The following is a 16,562-nucleotide window of genomic DNA, read 5'->3' on the forward strand; positions in this document are numbered from 1 at the left end:
CTGATAGGCAACTGTGCATATGCACCCTTGCTGATGCTGGGGTCAACAAAAGGAAATGTTAACTCCCCTTTATCATGTCAGTGACAAATTTTGCTTCAGCTTGCATATAAAGGTACATTTTGCCTCCAGAATCTTGCTCAGCTTAGCTGGGCCTCTCTATAGGATGCCTGTGCAGAAAACGAGGGTGTCAATAGCCCACTTAGGGACTAAGCAGATCTGATTCCAAATCTGGATTGTTTATAAAGAATTAATACATTTTCACAGTGGTAGCCATGTCCCCGAAAACAAACAAGTATTTGTGTTTGAAATTAAATGTCCTTGCGTGTCATAAACCAAAACTGAAAAACATTCACTCTTACTTATTCTTATTCTTCTTTTCTTTTTTTGGTTTGGCTGGACTTTCAATTACATCAGTAAATACACACAGCTGCAGATTGAATAGGGACATTGACATTTTTAGCTGGTATTGAGTGGCACAGGCATGGCTCCCTCAGAGATGTCAATTTTTCAGTGAATCTCATCCAGAATCTTTCCTCTTTAAAATGGGCATCCTCCAAATTCTCAACCTGCTGAGACTGAAAGATGGAGAATCAAATCAGGAGAGAAGTTCTCACTCTGTTACTTCTGAATATTGCATACAGACTTAAAGTAGAAGGCTTGTTAATGGAATACATAATTCTGGGATGATATTCCCTTAGGTTATTTCAGTCTCGGCAGTGATTAACATGTTCAGCAGTGAAGCACTGCAAGCGAGAGAGAAAAGGGAGAGCCCTTGCTTAGTCAAGGCACTAGATTTGCCAGTTTTATCTCAGGTGAGTGACCTTGGCATATTGATCAGCTGGATAGCTCAGCTAGCTAGAGCATGGTGCTGATAATGCCAAGGTTGCAGGTTCGAGCCCCGTCTGGGAAAGCTTCATATTCCTGCATGGCAGGGGGTTGGACTAGATGGTGGATTTTACAATGTGCTACAAGAACACTGCAGCATAAGGGTTACGGGTCAGCACAAGAGTTTCCATCCAAAACAACCCTTGCATTCGGTATCCATATAAACAAGGGCTATTTATGGATGATAGGCAGGTCTGTATGGGTTGTGACTAGCCAAGCTTTGCATAGTGTTATATGTTGTCGTTTAGTCATGTAGTCGTGTCCGACTCTTCGTGACCCCACGGACCAGAGAACGCCAGGCACTTCCTGTCTTCCACTGCCTCCCGCAGTTTGGCCAGACTCATGTTTGTAGCTTCGAGAACACTGTCCAACCATCTCGTCCCCTGTCATCCCCTTCTCCTTGTGCCCTCCATCTTTCCCAACATCAGGGTCTTTTCCAGGGAGTCTTCTCTTCTTATGAGGTGGCCAAAGTATTGGAGCCTCAGCTTCAGGATCTGTCCTTCCAGTGAGCACTCAGGGCTGATTTCCTTCAGAATGGAGAGGTTTGATCTTCTTGCAGTCCATGGGACTCTCAAGAGTCTCCTCCAGCACCATAATTCAAAAGCATCAATTCTTCAGCGATCAGCCTTCTTTATGGTCCAGCTCTCACTTCCATACATCACTACTGGGAAAACCATAGCTTTTTAAGATGCTGTCTAGGTTTGTCATTGCTTTTCTCCCAAGAAGCAGGTGTCTTTTACCTTATTTCCTTACGTCAGCCTTGCACAGTCAAGCCCCAATGTTTGTTGCCTGCTGGGCACTGCCAAAATAGTGTGGATTGTCAATCACCAGGAACACCCAAGTATTCGGCTGCTTGTCTGCATTTGGCTCAGTGAGTCACAAACCATGCCGGCCTGCCCTAGATCAGTCATTCCCCAAACAACCTTGGCTATGTCTACTTAAGTGTGGAGGCCCATGGTTTGATCCTACCTTCCGGCTCTGTGGCTTAGACGTACCTACCCAGTAACTTCAATAATAGCAACAAACAGCACAACTGCACAAACGTAGCTTTTATACCTTTCCTGTTTTTCTCTCTGAATAATCTTCAGAATTGGAGTTTGGTGAGGTGTTGTGAATTTCTGTGTTACGAGCCCCCTGGCTTCTTCCACCTCACAGAGCTCAACTCTTTACATTTCCCTGGGAAGAGGAAATGATCACCATATAAATTTCCAGCATAAATCTGGCCCAAGCATTTCATTTGCAACTCCAATTTGACTGTTTTGAGAATACCTCAGAACCTGATGTGTTCATTCGTCCCATCCCACCGTATAACAGGCAGACATTGGGAAACCGGCTCTTATTATTTCTCCAAGAGAACAAGATCTACCAGCTTTCATGAGTCAGCAAACATTTCTTTGCAAATCTCCCCACCACCATTGCTGGTTCCAGAGATATTAATGTTTCGTGGGATTAAATTTCAGCTTGAAGGGGAAATGCAAACTCACACCAACTCGCTGTCAGGTCCTGTTCGGAGGAGAGCAGGTTACAGCAAGAAGAGAAAGGAATCTTAACCCTCTCTTTGCTGACTGCACGATCATTTTTCTGTGGCTTATTCCAAAAGAGAGCCTTAATCTTGGTGTGTCTTAACAAAGGCAGTGAAGAATCCACGGCGTCTTAAAAGGCCGGCACATTTCTTATTGCCAGGAGATGCTGAAGGCCCGGGAGGGGTGGGGGAAATCAGTGTACACAATTATCATCACGTCTACAAAAGCTCATCTTTCACAACAATTACATTAGTCTTTAAGATGCCATAGGGTGCTATGCATTCTCTCTGCCCTGCTCAGCAGTTAAACTAAAGGTGTTTGGGGGAGCATCCTTCACCCAGTGTTTCCCCCCCTCTCTTTTTGCATTCCCATGTCCATCTATATTCTATTTGCTTGTTAATCAGCTTTTGGCAAGCAACACACCTCTCTGTTTTCTTGTGCTGCAGTGGCTGCTCTGTGAAAGTCACAAGGAGCCCATTCATCGCAGCACTGCAGAAGTGGAGGCTGGCTCTTGCAGGTTCATCTGCACTGTGTATTATTACCGTGTCAGTACATTTAATTCACTGCTGCAGATCTGCTAGCCTGGCATCTCTGTTGCTTCAGAAGAACAGGGGAGGCAGGCAGAGGAAGATCAACAAACGATGCCTTAGCACCTCCAAAGTGCTTGCACTCAATTTTTTTTTTCTTTTTTTAAGAGCAATATCCCATCTTAACATGAAAGGTTAAGAGCATGTTTCAGGTTTGTGACCTCAGGTCCCCTTCCCCTGAGCTCTAAGAATCCAGATGGCAACGTTTTGGAGGTGGACTCACAGGCGTGAACTGAGCATGGCGTTCCCGTTAGGAACCAAACTGTAAAGGGTGCGGGTGAATTAAGAGGGTGGGACCCCTTTGAAAGGCATTTTGCAGGTATGTTTGGTTGCAGCCAAGCCTAAAAGACTGCGAAAATGACTCCCTTTCCAACATAGACTGTTCATTAGAATGATTAAGGTCATGGGAGAAGGTTATGGCATTCAGGATGCAGTAAACAGCTTATCTGGATGAGTAAATTTCAGAGCACAGTAGGGACCCGTAATGACCACAAAAGCTGCTTATTGGGAGCATAACAAACCCAACGAATGACCGGGTGGAGAAAAAAAATCTTTTGGTTTGGGAGGATTTAGAAGCATTCTCTCACTGTCTTCTTTGAATGCTGATGATTCTGTTTCTTGTGAGGAAGAACAGCCAGTGAGTAAAGCCTAACTATAATCCCCGAGTCCTTTCCCCAACACTCCAGGGTATATGGAAGAATGCATCTGAACATGCACAAAGCAGTATCTCTGTTGAGTAGTCTCTTTGAGTACGCAAGGCAAATAAAAGAAGAGCGTATAGATAAAGACACCATGGTTTGGGCCATGTGCAAAATGGATGATAATAATAAATTTGTTACATTGGCAATCTGAACCCTGCAGCAAGGAAAGCTGAATTCTGCGTCTGGTATAAATTATGAAAATTCGGTAATCTGTCTTATTTTGTATAATGAATTCTGGACATTTCTGCAGTTTGCATCCTATGCACAATCTCTGATTTTGCCAGCTGTATGGAGGGATGAGGAGCCGTGCAGAGTGTTGACATTCTGTGTCTGACCTGAAACTGTATTTCAACCTCCCCTTCAAGCTTCTGAGATTCCAGGAAGTATTTCCTGTGCATTTTAAAGTGTATCTTCATAGCCATAGGGACTGGAAACTTGCTCTTTTTAAAAATGCTGAGATTCCCAGGATGGCGTGACTTCTGTGGCTGTTTCTACATCCTGCATTTTGGGCACTTCAGCAGCATATACGGTCCTTGACCATTCTATGTATCCTCACATATAGGAGAAACCAGGTCAGAGGATGCAGTTGCCAAGAAGATGAAAGCCTCTCCATTTTCTTTTCTTTGCTTATAAATAAATGCAAAAGGTAACAACTTGACTGTGTCATCCATAAGGGGAGAGGTGACATGTATGGGGAAATAATACCAAGGTTGAACAAAATGTTGTGGCATGGATAGTTTTAGTTGAATGCATGAAGGGAGGGAGTTTTTATTCCTCTTGCTGCTCAATTTCCAGCTGAACCAGTATAAAAATTCAGAGCCCGGGTGATGCAGATCTTTTAACAGCTACAAAAATAAATTGCCAAGCCTAATGGTTTCCATGGTGAAAGTCTTGCAGGCTGTCTAGAAAGGGCCTTTATAGAAAGCTATCATGTTGTAAAAATAAACACAGATGCACATTTCCCAACATTTTCTCGACGGATCCGTCAGAAGTGGGTGTTGCCATCACTCCAAATATCTGCAAGGAGAAGATTTCTTTGTAGCAGAGCTGGGCTCCATCAGTCACCCAGCTGGTCATCATGAGCCCATCATTCCCTCTCTTTTCTAGCTGACTTAAATAAGTCCAAACAATTGGCTATCAGTTGTCATCCCTGACAGGTTGTGGAGGTAGGTAGCCTTATTCAAAATGGTGCCTCACTTTCCCACAGCTGGTTCAGGCTGCCTCTGATGTGTTTCATCGGTTATTATTATTATTATTCGGTTGAAACTGGCTCAGGGCTGAGGGGGAGATTAATGGAAGCTTCTGTGGCTGATACCTCTTAGTTCTCCCCATCCTTACAGCACAGAGACTCCATGTTGTGCAGAACCAGCCATTTCCTCCTCGAAGCTATAGCTCTTAGGCTGGCCTGAGATGATGCTATAGGCTTGGAGAACAGCTGTAGACCTTAGATCCCAAGGTGCTGCTTGGGTCTCCTTCCCCTGGTTACCACTAGTGCTACTGGGCAAAACATAAGAGCATCTTCTGTGATCCCCTTTATTCTGTGCAATCTCCCTTTTCTGAAGGTTACTTGTGGGACTGGGCCAAGCAGCAACCCCACCGCCAAAGCACTTCTATTTATTTTTTTGTGTGCCCACTGCTGTGAACGACAGACGGAAGTAAAAGGGCCTTGAATCATCCCAAACGTGATTCCCAAAATCAAGGTCGGAACTATTTTCAAACCTACTTGCCTGCCTTCCCCCCTCCTCGACTTTCTCAACATTTATCACACATTAATTATGTCATTAGGAAAACTGAGAAATGTAGCTGTAAGAAGAGACTATGCTGCTGAATTCCCTAGAGGAAAATCCCCATGGCTTTTTCTTCTTGAGGCATATGTGCTCTACAGACAAACAGTGTTAATAATTATTTACTGTTCCCTGGGGGGGGGGTGGACCTTGGGAACTGTAGTTCTGTAAAGGAGTGCAGCAGTCGCTAGGAATTTCTAACAGAGTTTTCAACAGGCTCGCTGAACTATAATTCCCAGGATTCTGTGGAGAAAGGAATGGTAGTTAAACTAGTATAAAACTGATAGGAAATCCTCCCCCAACCCGGTGCCCTCCACAGTTTTTGGACTGTGTGTCCCATGAGCCCCAGCAAGAATAGCCAGTGTGGTTGTGCATCATGGGAGTTGTAGGCACCAGGTTGAGGAAGGCTGTTAGAGAAGCATAATACGAATAAGCAGGACTCTTACTCGGGTGCTCATTCATGAAAAGGTCTCCTGACCAGGAGGATTCCAGTTTCCCACTTGAAATTGGAACCTTTCTCAGCTTGCTGTGGCTACAACTTTAGCAAGTCTGCTGGCTCGAGTGGAAGAGGAGCTTCATTTTAAATGTAAACCTGGGGCACTATGGGGAGTGTAGTACAAAAACAAAAAAAAATCAATAATTTAAACAAAGAGCAAGAATTTTCAATAGGAAACCTGATACTGTTTTGTAAAAGTGCATCAGTCAGTTGTCATCGTCCCACCCCCACCCCAAAATCAGCATCTTTGCATGAAATATTTTCATACTCAAAATGAACAGGGCAGCCCCTGCTCTTCTGATTTCTGGCTTACCTTATGAAGCACTCATGGTATGAAATCATTGGATGTGGTTGATGTCTCCTGCTATATGAAAAACTCCCAATTTCTGGCTCATATGTTAGTGATGAAGCTAGACTTTTTATTATTCATTTGGAGTTTTAGGCTAAGGAGCTTTACCAATTCATTTGACTCATAAAGAGTCTCCCCTTTAAGCTTCTCTTGCTCGATGCAGAACTTCCATCTGCACAGACAAAAAAAAAAGGGTGGCACCTTATTTATTTTTTCCAGCATTTCAGAGGCGAAATTCAAGGCTAACGTAATCCCAAAGGCTCCTGGTAACACAGGAAGGCTTCTCTTTGCTTGGATGGACAACCGATAATGGCTGAATGCATTGCCCAGAGGCTAAAAGTCATGTGACTCTTAATCTAGACCTTGCAGTCTATAGATTGCAATCAATGCTGAGATGTGCTGATGAAACACAGGGGGGAAAGCCAATAAAGGGAGAGGAGGTTATATGCTTCTGGACAAAGGTAGAAGCTATTTAAATAGTTGTCGTTTTCTATAAATGAAGCACTGTAGATCTCTCTCCCCCTGCCTCCTGCTTCTTCTCCTTAATATGTATGGTTTTAAAATTAAAATTGCAATAACTATGGAAAAGAAAGAACACCCCCCTTACTAGAAAACCAAATAGATTGATGCACATTTTCAAAGAGCCCTCTCTTTCTCTACTCATGTAAAAACACCAGGCAGGCCCCACAAATAACCCAGAGATGCGTTTTAAATAAAAGGACACATTCTACTCATGTAAAAACTCACTGATTCCCGGACCATCCGTGGGCCGGATTTAGAAGGCAATTGGGCCGAATCCAGCCCCGGGTCCTTAGTTTGCCTACCCATGATTTAAAGCTTACAATAGGCAGCAAAAGATCAGAGTTTGGCAGAACTCTGCAGACTTTGCAAGTGTCTGGATGTGTATCCATAGTGCACTGCTTATGTGGGTCCAGCTGAACTGCCTAGAATCTGGGTACATCTTTTGCTGCCAACAGGAATCCACATATCCACCTTTAGAGCCGTCATTAGCTATGCACTAATTGCGCACAACTACAGCTGGAGTGGGGCCTGGCTGAACATTGCGTCTCTGTTAATATCCCCTGTGCTGCCAAGAATTTTCACCATACACAACTGAAGCAAAGAAAAACCAGACTAGCCCATCCATTAACTACTCCCTAATGGAGTTAATCAATCTTCTGCCCTATTCACCAATAATTGTGTGCGAAAATATGAGTCTTCTAATATGCCCTGAAAGCATGGGGAGGAATCTTCTGTAAACCCTTGCAGTGGCTGTTTGTAATGGTTGAGCTACTCCAGATTCTGGAAGCAGGAAATTTGGGGACAGGAATAATTTTTGGCAAAGCACTATTTGCTCCAAATTTATAGAGCCACGTGAGAAACTGAAAGGAAAAGGAGGTGCCTGGAGGCATCTGGAAGCTAGCACAACTATTGCATATTGCCCAACTACTATTCTGGCCCTTATGCCATCTAACCTCTGCTTTAAAAGCTCCGAGGAAAGAGAATCCACCACCTCTTGTGGGAATCTGTTCCACTGTTGAAAAGCTCTTACTATAAAGGTAAAAGGTAAAGGACTCCTGGACGGTTAAGTCCAGTCAAAGGCAACCATGGGGAGCGGTGCTCATCTCGCTTTCAGACCAATGGAGTTGGCGTTTGTCCACAGACAGTTTTCCGGGTCATGTGGCCAGAATGACTAAACCGCTTCTGGCACAATGGAACACCATGACGGAAGCCAGAGCGCACGGAAACGCCATTTACCTTCCCTATTTATCTACTTGCACTGGTGTGCTTTCGAACTGCTGGGTTGGCAGGAGCTAGGACAGAGCAACGGGAGCTCACCCCATCACGTGGATTTCAACCGCTGACCTTCCGATCAGCAAGCCTGAGAGGCTCAGTGGTTTAGACCACAGCACCACCTGCTCCCCAGCTCTTACTATATCCTGTTTGGGCATATATTATTCAAAATCCCACATTGTTCCATGAGGTTTACTCCCTAGTACGTGTGCAAAGGGATTGACACGTGAATCTGTGTCATACAAAACACAAAGGTAGTGTGTTGGTGTGTGTGGCAACCTCCCTCAATAAAGACGGGAGTGAGATAATGTGACCAGATTTGGGTGCTGGAAAACCTAGACACACCCTGTCAGTAATACTTGAGAGGTTTGATATTATCTGTATGTGGGAGCATTTTCTAATATTCAGCAGCAAGGATCGTTAATAATTTGAAGGGGAAACCTGTGGCCACTTATCCTTCAACCAGAGGATCAAAGTAACAATGAAGCATTTTGTAAACAAAACTGGAAGTTTACTTAAACACACTCAGTGAGGGTTATAGCTTGATGGTTACTCTAAAAAAAGCACAATGCTGTGTTTCAGTCAAAACCTCTTCACGGAGATATTTAAGAACCCCCACTTTAACCTGTTTCTGAATAAACTGATTCCGTCTGATGGCCGTCTGTCATGGATGCTTTAGTTGAGATTCCTGCATTGCATGACCCTTGAGCTCCCTTCCAACTTGATGATTCTGTGATTCAGAGAGTCTTGTTTCTCCCATAGCCACAGCCTTGGATTAAAACAGAAATCAAACATTGCTCTGCCTCTCTCTCCAGCTTTCTGCTTTATTTCTAGGTCACATCCCTTCACTCTCAACTCTCAACTCAGGCTTTGTTCTTCTAGCTATCTCTGAGTTGAAGGAGGGGCCCCAACCACTTGCCATCTCTCACAAAGCCTGCTTTTGTTTGTTCTCTGAATAGCCCATCGCCCAGGAGATCACCTCAACACAGCCTGGTTATATTTTAACACTTCCTGGATCCAGGAGTTAAAAGGATCTTGCATACAGCCTAATTCCTCCCCCACCCCAAACTCTAAGCAATGTTATTGCTGCAAAGTACAAGGCCTGTGTTGCAACTACTTGCATCAGGGGTCAGCAACCTTTTTCAGCCATGGGCCGGTCCACTGTCCCTCAGACCATGTGGTGGGGCAGACTATTTTTTTGGGGGGGGGGGGATGAACAAATTTCTATGCCCTACAAATAACCCAGAGATGCAATTTAAATAAAAGCACACATTCTACTCATGTAAAAACATGCTGATTCCTGGATTGTCCACAGGCCAGATTGAGAAGGCGATTGGGCCGCATCTGGCCCCTGGGCCTTAGGTTGCCTACTCCTGACCTACATGCACTTAAAAGACATGTCAAAGGTCAGGCTAGAAAACAAAAACATTGCTGATGCTACAGTGCAGAGGCATAAACAGCCAGTCTCTGCCAGTCCTTGCATCATGGCTTACGCCCATAGCAAGCTGTGAAGAAGGACTTGGTCCATGCAACACTTTTGAACAAGGAGCAATAAATAACCCTGGACCCATTTAAGCCCCATTTGCCTTATTGTTCAAATGCAGTAACAGCTGAGGATCCCATACTGTTGCCATAGTATTTAATCAGTCCTAATTTTAGTGGGAGGGTTTTATTTTATTGATTTCCAATATCTATTAAGAAGTAACAGAGGAAGCCTCATAGTTCATGCAGCGGTGGGTGGTTGCTGTGCTCAGACCCCAGCTGTGCCATACCGAATCTCCTCTTCAATGCAACAGTAAGTTCTTCCACCCAAGCTTCGTACAGTTTTCATGATGGATTATGGGGAGATGGTTCTGCAATAACAGCTGTTTTCACAGCTAGTGAAACAGTGCCGCACTGTACCATTCTGTAAGGCTAACAGTGTTTGTGTGTGTGTGTGTGGAATAGAACCGTGATTGTCACAACACTTTTCATGTTTGTCATAAGCTGTTACTGAATTCAGGGAGCACTGCATCTCAGAAGTCTTCCACAAAGCACCAGGAGTACCACTGGATGGCAGCCCCCAGTTAGAAGTGTTTCTGACAATGAGAAAAATCAACACGCCAAATTGAATACTGTATCTCCAAACGACAGAAGCTCAATGAGCTGGTTCAAGCTAATTCAGATGGAACCCGAAACAGTTGCTAAGCTTTACGTGAATGAGCTTGAAGCAGCCTCAAAGCTCATGTGCCTGCCCTCCTTCTCTGGCACAGCTGTGAGGAGATCAGAAACATCTGTTTCCATTTATGAACTAACCAGAAATTCATATAAAGGCTATTAATGGCTTAAAATGCAACATGGTCGATTTGGCACCCCGGCCCATTTCTAGGGGCTTTTGCACATTGCCGTACACACCCGAGAGGGGGCAGGGATGGCTTTGCCTGATGCACATTACCAGCACAACTTTTCAAGAAAAAAGGGTGCCAGAACTCACCATGAATGCCTCTCTTGTTCTCTTATAATGGCAATGGTGCCCACCTAAGAGATGCCGGGTCTGGGTTCTGGCGAGTTCTGGCTGGAAAAAGCCCTGCACATCACCTATTAGATTTTCCCATGCCTGCAACCCCCTGAACTCATTCATGAAGTTGCCGTCTACATGTACACCATGGCATCTCAAAAGTGTACACACCTCAGCTCAACTGCAAACCGAGTGTAGCTTACATTTTTTAATCGGAGGGAAGCTGGTTTGAGAGAAAACACATCCAACAGCAGCCTTTCTCAAGAAACGACCAGATATGGATTGTAGATACTGCTACAATCTGCAGTGGTGGGGGCCCAGTGGTGCCAGAGAATAGAGTAGGGTATACACAGCCTAAGCCTGAACTTGGGTTAGTAAACTAAGGTTAGTGAAGAAGCCAGGCACACACACCATGGATCATCGATCCTGGCTGGTTTGAACTAACCATATCTTAATCAAAGCATGGATGGATAATTCTGGTGAGTAAAAGCAGAGGCGACAGCTTCTAATCATCCCTCAGGCCATGTGAGGGAAAGGCCTTATCCCCACTTCCTCCTTTTAAAAAAATATTTTTATTAAGATACAGTCATACCTCGGAAGTCAAATGCCTTGTGAGACAAACGTTTTGGCTTCCGAACGCCACAAACCTTGAAGTGATTGTTCCGGTTTGTGAACGTTCTTTGGAACCTGAATGTCTGACACAGCTTCCGTGGCTTCCGACTGGCTGCAGGACCATGCCTTGGTTCCCGAACATTTTGGAAGTTGAATAGCCTTCCGGAACGGATTCTGTTCAACTTCTGAGGTATGACTGTATTAAGATGGGAAGTGGGGTTTTACAAGGTACATACGCCATCTCTATTTTCACATCATAAAGTCTTTTCTACACATCAGTCATATTCAATGTGAGACTTTGATTTTGTATACGGTATAAGGGCAGGGGATGGGAGGGGGAGAGTGGGGAAGGAGGGAAGGTGGGTAATAAAACTTTCGTTCTTTTGCTTTGTGTGTGAGAGAGGTTTTGTGTCAGTGTCACGTGGGTAGGTTCTCTTTCTATTCCTTTATTAGTTTTCATTGGTATTGAGAGAGGTTGCGGGGTGGTCCTGGGCCTGGCTGGCTACCTTCTGCTGACTGCAGCGAGGCTTGTTTGCACGTGTGTGGAGGCAGGGATTGTTGGGTCAAGTGAGCCATATCAGTTTGTATGCTGTCGGTGGGTTCTTGTTGTTGTCTTGTAGGGCTGTGTATGTAATAAAGGGGAGCAATACCAGGGTGAAGGTGTCCTCTTTTATTTGTCCCTGTCCACACTTCCTGTTGTCCTGCTGCTTTCACCTGGGGAAAACTGCTCTTTAGCACTCAGTTGGAGCAAACGATCATTCCAGATTTCCCCTGGATTGCAGTTTGTTCCAGTGTGTCGCCAAAGAGTGGGTTTTCCCTAGGAAAGGAGTGGGGCAAGAGGAAAGCTGCTCACAGCCATGCCTAGAAAGTGTGGGTCAAGTGGGAAAATGGCCCAGATCCATGCTTTCCAGGCATGGCACGAGTGAAAGTGTGGCAGAGCTCATAGAGAGAGGGGTAAAGGTAAAGGGGCCCCTGACCGTTAAGTCCAGTCATGAACGACTCTGGGGTTGTGGCACTCATCTCACTTTACTGGCAAAGGGAGCCGACTTTTGTCCACAGACAGATTCCGGGTCATATGGCCAGCATGACGAAGCCACAGGCACAAGACGTTTTATGTTGTGTTTTTCATCAGACGCAATTTGATCCCCACAAGTCGTTTGAAAAATATGTGTGTGTGTGCACCTACTGCAAAAGGCTGCTCACCACAGCCATATATATATTTGTAAATGAGCTTTTTGAAACAATTCCCACATTGAAAAGCAGAACTCAACTCAAATTGTGTTTCCTGTTCTTAAGTTCTATTTTTTGTGTGTGTGCCTATTGATTCTGCTCTCTCTGATCTGCAGAAGCCACCCAGCAGATGGATTTTTTAATGAGTTCACAAACATTAGAGCATTGTTCTTTTGAAAGCCGCCTGTACCTTGCCAATATTAATAATAATCCAAGAGCCCAGTCCTAAGAGGCTTCTGCAATATTGTTATTCTCCCTCCACTTCTCTGAGCAGCTCCAGGGCTGGAGAGCTTATCCAGGTCTGGTTTCCTTTGGAAGGAGGTGGCATGAGGCATGCAGTATTGGGGTTTGGTAACATTTGCATTTATTTACAAGTCTACAGACAGTGCACCAGTGAAGACAGGGTTTAAGCATGCCGACAAGTAGCCCAGAATCCACTGTTTGCACACCGGGTCCCACCCAGCACCCAAAGTTCTTTTTTCAGAGTCAAAACTCAGCAGCGGCTGGGACAAGCATGGGTGATCGTTGCCTCACTTGTCCCGGCCACAGCCTGGCTCCTGGGCTGCTGGGCAGAGGTTGGAGCTGGGGTGCTCAGTAGCACCCAGCAGCAGCAGGGGTGGTGGCCCCCCTCAATATTGGGGGAGCTTAAGCCCCCTCCACTCCATATACCTAGCGCTGCTGGTGTGTACATTGAAAGCTGTAGGTCATAGAGCTACAATTCTCAAAGTTTCCTGTGCATAAATATAGACCATTAAACCATGTTGAGGATTGTAACTCTATGAGAGGGATAGGGGTCTCCTAACAATTCTCAGCACCCTTGACCTACATCTCCCAGAATTCTTTGGGGGAAGCCATGACTATCTGAAGTGGTATCACAGACTGTTTTAAATGTATTGTGCGAATGTGGCCTAGCAATAAAAAAACCCCATTTTTTCCCTTTTAAAAAAATAGTAGCCCTTTGAATATATTCTGTAGGAGTCCCCCGCCCCCCTCAGATTGTTCTAATTTCACTGAAAGAACCACTTTTTACAGCAGACACTGAGCTGCAAAATTTGGGGACATGTTGCTTAACAGTTTGGGGAAGGGGTGAAAAGTTGAATCAATCCCACACCTTCCAATCTTAGTAGAGCAATGCATTAGATTTTGGTGGCCTTTTGAGCAAATGGATAGATTCACACTCCCCCCTCCCATTTTCCACTGTGCAGTCTAAAGTTATCTTGTTTTCTCATTTATAAGTGTTGTTAAAGGAAGCTCCCAGGAGACGATGCACTGTACTGAACATGAAAGCTTTTGCTGAACTGAATTTGCCGGGAAGAGGAATCTCAGTAGCTCGGCTCCTTATATGCTGCAGTGTTGGGCAAAATGATCAAGGTGGATCTAGAGAGTTCATATGCACGGCTGCCTTTTTTCTGCACAGCTCAATGGTGGCTGCGCGATGTGCCCGAAAGCCACCACTTCTGTGTCCTGCTCCTCGCTAATGAGGGTTGCGCTTGGAAATTGCCAGATAGCGGTGGAGCAAGAGGATTGGCAGGTCTTGAATTGGAGCAGGGAGCTCTTGGACCTTCTGCAGAAAAGGGAAAGCTGGGATGGGTCCAAGGCTTTGGTCGGTGGTTCTTGAAGGAGACTAGACTCAGAGATGGGAGAGAAGGGTTCAAACCATGTTTGGAAGTGGATCTACAGTTCTGCTACTCTTAGGTTGCCTCTCTGCAGGGCTTGCTGGGGCAGGGGTGAACTCTACATCATGCTGTTTCAGTGAAGGAATCACACCTGTGCAGATCTTATCAGAAGTTACTTTATTGGTGAAAGTGTTGCAAGCTACATCAACTCAGTAGGCACCATCCTTTCCCTTGAGCTTCCAAATGCCTCCAGCTTTGGTGCTTCTTCACCACCCATACGCATACCTTCCCCACATATTCTTCTTTCCTTTCTCCACTGCAGGCCAGGTCTGTTTTCTCCCACTGCCTGGCTCTCCTACCAATAAGCGGCTCAGGTGTGAACCTGGCTCACCATGGTGTCCACTAGTGATGGGAGAGAATGTTCCTGCATTAATTGTTCAAAGGTGGTGCTGCCTTGGACAAAAAAAATGATACACTCAAGGAAGCCTGTGTATGCTGTATACATACCTGGAACTCTTTTGATCAAGCAGGTGCTGTTGTGGTTAGGATCCGGGGGGCAAAATAGGTATAAATAGAATGGCTAAGCTGACCTTGCCCATCAGCTCAGTGCCATTGAAGAGAAGGCCCTGCTCTGCCCCATTTTAGACACCTAGGCTTGCTTTGGCCCCAAGAGACAGCTGGCCTTTCTATGTCACTGTTTGCAATGAAGTTGCCTTTGGCTGAGGCAGACCACTGGTCCAGCTGACTGGCTCACCAGACACAAGGCCATCTTCTCCCTAGAACAAGGGTGGGGAAGTGGATTCAGCCAGAAGACTAGACCCAGAACTGGCCCACCCCCTGTGGACCATTTTTGACAAATAGGCACAGCCACTCAATTGTCAGTCGCCTGGGACTGTATGACATGAGGTAACATGAAGCTTAAGGCCCATACGCAGGCACACGTCTACCTCCATTCTTAGCAAAGTCATCCCACAGTGCTAAGATCAAAGATAGGCCTCAACAGCTAGTAAACTAGCCAATTAGAATTTCCTGTTATAAAGGAGAAAGCCATAGTGTGGACCTGGTACAATCTGTAATAGAGGGAGGCAGGTACCCATATTATTTTGGAACCACGAGGCACCCCAGTGATCATACCATCTTATGCAACAACAGCACTGCACCATATGATGGATGCTCCAGCATCAGAAACAGACACTACCTTTTCAGGCTGTTCCCTGTGGAATGACTCCTGAGTGCTCTCCCAGCCTACAGTTTTGGCAGCTGGCCCTGGACTGTCTCCACTCTCCCATCAACATGAAATGAATCAGCTTTCCCCTTTCCCACCCCCTCCTTCCATAGTCCTGTCCTCTTTTTTATGTTTAACTGTTAAAAGGCACAATACCTATTTTCTCCTTGTCCAATGAGTCCTGAATTTTGCAACTAACACCAGAATATTCTTCTTCAGACATTTTTTTACCTTCTTGCCTCACAGAGTATTTTCCTGGCCTCCAAAACTTTGTTAGAGTACATGTTAAAATCTGAACTACTGAAAATTATAGCATTTAGTATCGTGAAATGTAAAAAAAGTAAGCACGTACATTCTAAATTGTATCCACAACCTAAGGCATATGAAATGATTCCATGAGATATATCACCTGTCATTCTTATCAGAAAGATTCCCGTTGTCCTGCAGGGAAGTATAGTAAATATGAGATCTGTTTTTGCCTGAGAGATCTTGACGGTGATACTACCATAAGGCCCAAGGTTATCATTCTTCCTGCAAGGATGACAGACATGGTTTCCCTCCCTATTTTATCTGCACAACAACCTTGTGAGGTAGGTTAGGCTGAAAAAGAATGATTTGCCCAAGCCTAGGACTGTCACTCTTTGCTACAGCATCCTGTTGAGTCAGTGATTGAGCTTTACACTTTGATAAGCCACTGTGTGGTTTTATAAACGTATGTAGGCGAGACTCCACCCTCTGCCCACACCCTTGCTGTAAATGCACCATAAAGCACTGAATCAGGAATCTCACCATCAAGTATTCTATAAGACAGAGGTAACTAACCTGTAAATTTTCAGATGTTTTTGGACTCCCAGCTCCCATCAGCTTCAACCAACATCTTTGCCATCCCTGATGATATGATACTGTTTTTTCCTGCCTGAAGTTTTTCTTTGTTTGCTAGCTTTTAACTGAACTTATCAATACAAGCCTCTGAGACAGAACAGGTGGGGCACCATCTCTGGGCACTGCAAGCTCAAACTTACCCTCTGCAAGCTTTTTCACCTGAAAGGGAGGGAAATAAAATTTCCCCTGCCACTGCCAATGAACAACCAGCTGCTTGAGCAGACTGGCAGTTCTGAGCCCAGATAATGAGCAGGAGAAAAAGAGTGAAGAACTTCTCTCCATCTGCCCTTCCTCTAGCCACCTCATGCCCTGCCAAGGTTGAGTTTGGCTCCTTTTTAAAAAACAAAAATAAAAAATGGGGAACTCTGCAGCTTGAGCAAT

At 45.0% G+C, this 16,562-nt stretch overlaps 2 long non-coding RNA genes across 2 annotated transcripts in view; both read right to left on the bottom strand.

The window, feature by feature from the left end:
• LOC309341641 overlaps window positions 1-16,418 on the bottom strand; it is a 63,725-nt gene extending 47,307 nt beyond the window's left edge. Inside the window, exon 1 of the long non-coding RNA XR_014156483.1 lies at window positions 16,122-16,418. This is a non-coding gene — a long non-coding RNA (uncharacterized lncRNA). The remainder of the gene's footprint in view (window positions 1-16,121) is intronic.
• LOC309341689 lies at window positions 4,596-8,969 on the bottom strand. The gene is made up of 3 exons (XR_014156535.1): window positions 8,745-8,969; window positions 5,927-6,080; window positions 4,596-4,713 (listed from the first exon to the last, which is right to left on the bottom strand). It is a non-coding gene; the product is annotated as an uncharacterized lncRNA (long non-coding RNA).
• Window positions 16,419-16,562: the final 144 nt, after the last annotated feature.

This window comes from Podarcis erhardii, assembly GCF_964252035.2.
Source record: "Podarcis erhardii genome assembly, chromosome: 5".
Lineage (NCBI taxonomy): Eukaryota > Metazoa > Chordata > Lepidosauria > Squamata > Lacertidae > Podarcis > Podarcis erhardii.